Source organism: Megascapheus bottae, chromosome 10 (assembly GCF_031878675.1).
Source record: "Megascapheus bottae isolate mThoBot1 chromosome 10, mThoBot2.hap1, whole genome shotgun sequence".
NCBI lineage: Eukaryota > Metazoa > Chordata > Mammalia > Rodentia > Geomyidae > Megascapheus > Megascapheus bottae.
Genome location: NC_143518.1, coordinates 36,202,939 through 36,206,483, shown reverse-complemented (window position 1 = coordinate 36,206,483; position 3,545 = coordinate 36,202,939). Strand labels below are relative to the sequence as shown.

The 3,545-nt window shown below is 45.0% G+C and overlaps 1 non-coding gene across 1 annotated transcript; it reads right to left on the bottom strand.

Moving 5' to 3' along the window:
* Positions 1–3,207: 3,207 nt before the first annotated feature.
* Positions 3,208–3,281, bottom strand: Trnar-ucu (transfer RNA arginine (anticodon UCU)). Its single transcript has one exon. It is a non-coding gene; the product is annotated as a tRNA-Arg (tRNA).
* Between the last annotated feature and the right edge of the window lie 264 nt (positions 3,282–3,545).

The following is a 3,545-nucleotide window of genomic DNA, read 5'->3' as shown; positions in this document are numbered from 1 at the left end:
CTGTCGTCTCTTCCACCTCTCCATCTCTCCACACCACACTGACTTCCAGGTGAAAGGCTCTCCCCTCAAGGCCACGCTTTTGAAGATTTCATCCACCTCTTCCTCATCTAAGTCTTCACTCCCGGAGATGTTGCCTCCTCCAGGAAGTTCTCCCCACCCACCACTCTAGGCTGCACATTTCCACCCCTTCCTTCTATCTACATCTAAAATTCCATTGTAAAATGCATGTATGCATCTGCCGTGCGTGTGCTTGGGCCATAGGAATGTTCACTGGGCAAGGGAGCTGGGGCCACTTCAGAGCAAGGGCCTGGAATAACAGACAATAGCACTTGGTGGATATTTGTTAAGTGAATGATTTAATGCATGAAGGTACTGCTTGTGTTCCCTGCTCCCTAAGAGTTATGAGGAATCTTCTTCTCTCTCCTATCTACATAATTTATAGCCAATCTAAGTCAGCATTAATTCTTTCAAATATATCCATCAAATGCCTACCATATTTCAGGCACTGAGAATACACTAATAAATAAGACATCTGCCCACATACAGTACTTTACAATTAAGGATCAGCTTCAGTACCTCTGGAACATCTAAGTCCTCTGGTAAAGTGACTTTATTTTTTAATCTATTTCACTGTATTCTGAGTATCTTTAAAATATAATAATTGTGGTATTCATAAATGAGGAATTATACTTCATGCATTAAGGGAAAACTGTTATCACATAGAGCATTTTTTTTTAAACTAATGTGAGTGATCCTTCCCCCTCCCCCGTTCCAATGGAATTCTTCCTTTAGCCCTGGAGACATTATCCTTTAGAGATGGATGCACGAAGGCCAGACCTGGGAGATGTATCTTTGTGGAAGCTTCTCATTTTCTTAAATGCGGTGGCCTGAAGACCTCTCCACCCAGCCAGCTGAGATAAAAACCCCTCTCTGAGATACAGAGGGACAATCTGTCCTCGGAAGAACCTGCCAGCTAGAAACATCCAATCTATCTTCTTTCTTAGGTGTCCCAGGTCAGCGCAAGCATCAGCTTCTGGCACTCACCAGCCCGGAGGTTCCAGGCAGGCGCTGAGAGTTCAGACCCTCTCATTTCTCCACAATCTGGCCAGAAAACTTTCCCAAAGGCTGAGAAGACAAAAGCAATGTGAAAACCAACCAACATATAGCTGTGCAATAGACTTTCCCAAGCATTTGCACATTTGCAGGACAGTGTACTCTTGTGTCTACAAATAAACAAAGTAAAGTTGAGAGGTTTAGCTGCAGCTCACTCTGAAGTCCTCTCATTCCAGGTGAGGAAGTGAGAATGACAGGCTGCAACCAGGCTCTGGAAACCATGTGCAGCTTTTAATCTCATGGATATAGAACTTAACTTATACTGGCCACATATCCCCTCTCTGCTCCTGCTCCCATCCTATCCTCATGACTCTCTGAAGTCTGATCATTATTTCTAGAAAGCATGTAGACATGAGTGAACCTTCAATTGAACAGATTGTAGAACTGACCTTAAACAACGTACATAAAAATAATCTTCCTTTACAACTCTTAAAGTTGAACAGCCCAATTACAGTAGCATGAGATAGGGAGCAAAAAGGAGCAGTGCAACATTAAGTTTATGGTTGAAAAACCTGACACATCCCTTCCTTCCCTAAACTTGAATACTAACACACACACACACACACACACACACACACACACACACACACACACACACACTTCCCTACTTTTAGGCCAGGCTTACATCAAGAATAGAACAAGTTAATAATATACGAGATGCTCCAGGAAGGAGATTTCTAGAATTTCTGGTCTACACTGGGCTTCCCAAGGTCATATCCACGGGACTGGTGGGTGATGGTTAATATCTGACCTTCACTAAAGTAACTCAGGAAGGAGTTAATTCTTGGTTCTTACTGCAAGATGTTTGAGTTTTACTAAGTAAGACACTGCCAGAGAATTTCAGGAGTTTTAACTTCCTCTAAACAGGTCAATGTCAAAGGAGAAAGCAGCCTCCACTAGGAGTCCTTTCTCTGTCTCATCACCTCCCCACCCCCTGGCTTGGTTTAGATAAACCCTAACGTGTATCCTCCCATCTTAGCTCTGCCTCCTAGGAGGACAAGTGCAGGAAGGGCTATGTCCTCTGGTTTTCCATTGATAGCCCCATGTGGGATCATGGAAGGGATACTGATACCCTCCAGCAGTCAAGAAAAGGTGTCATCTTAGGTGTCCTGGGTTCATCCCAGGTGGAGGTTAGTTCTTGGCAAGGGCAGCTCCTTCTAGCTAATAGGCCAGAGGCAGCAGTGTATGAGGAAGAGATCCAGCCCTGCTCAGAATAGAAACCCAAGCTACCTCCAAACCTGACCAACTCCCAATCAGGCTGAATGTAGCCCTTTCCCTGAGACTGAGAAAGACAGCAGGAATGTATTCAAGATGAAAGGAGAAAAGAAAGCAGCTTATAGGAAAGTGAGAATGATTTTTAAAATGCCATTCATATGCAACTCTCCCTGCTTGCCCTGTGAGACAAAGGGCGCTGCAAACTTCACAATAAAAAGCCTTTAAATAGGAGACCATTAACCTTCTGGGGACAAATGCATCCAACTTCATGCTGCCAATTAGTGTGTTGCTGGATGTTTATTCCACTGAGACAAAGAGCAATGATTGCATGTCACCTTACAGATGAGATCGTGAGTGATGAGCTTTAGCCCACAGAGCCCTGGGAATGCAAAAGAAGCACTGATAAAGACATCACAAGCAATTATTCCCTGGAAGACCCGAACCATCTTGTAACCCCAGAGAACAGCTTGGACCAGGTGGGTTATTTCCTTAAAGCCCAGCTGGACCTTTCTCCCTTTATATAAAAGTTAATCTGCCCTTTCGTGTTCTCAGAGGTAAAAAATTAGAACCACGTTTATTTCAAAGCCTGTGACCCAGCACCTTTGTGGCTATGTGACAATTACCCCATCCTGAGGCAAAAGATTCAAAGGCTGTGTCCACAGAGAGATGCAGCATATATCTTGGTCTCTACTACACAATGGAAATCAGTTACAAGAGGAATACAGAAAGAACAGGGACAGGAGGGAGTGAAAAGGAAAGGGCTGTGATTCCCAAGCAAGAAGCTGTCCTTTCAATCTCCTGAGCCTCCAGGGAGGAATAAATATAATCATCAACCTAGCCTGACAGCATGCAGACTAAAAGAGAAATCTGCCAAGTGACCATCTCTGCCGGGACTCGAACCCGGAACCTCTGGATTAGAAGTCCAGCGCGCTCGTCCATTGCGCCACAGAGACCTCACCGCACACACAGCATCAGCACCAGAACTGAAAAAGCACATACCTTCTGCATCACCGAGCCATCTCAGCATCCTGCTCTCTGAGCGGTGGGGGGACAGGGACAGCTGGAAAATCTGGAGTGGAGATCCACCAGTGAGCTCTAGCAAAGCTTTTCTCTATACGGTGGGGTTCTGAGGATTCTCAGAGGATTGGAGGAATGTGACAGTACTCATTTTCCTATTCCCAGAATCCCCAATCGAGGAGGACGGAACTGGAGCCTGG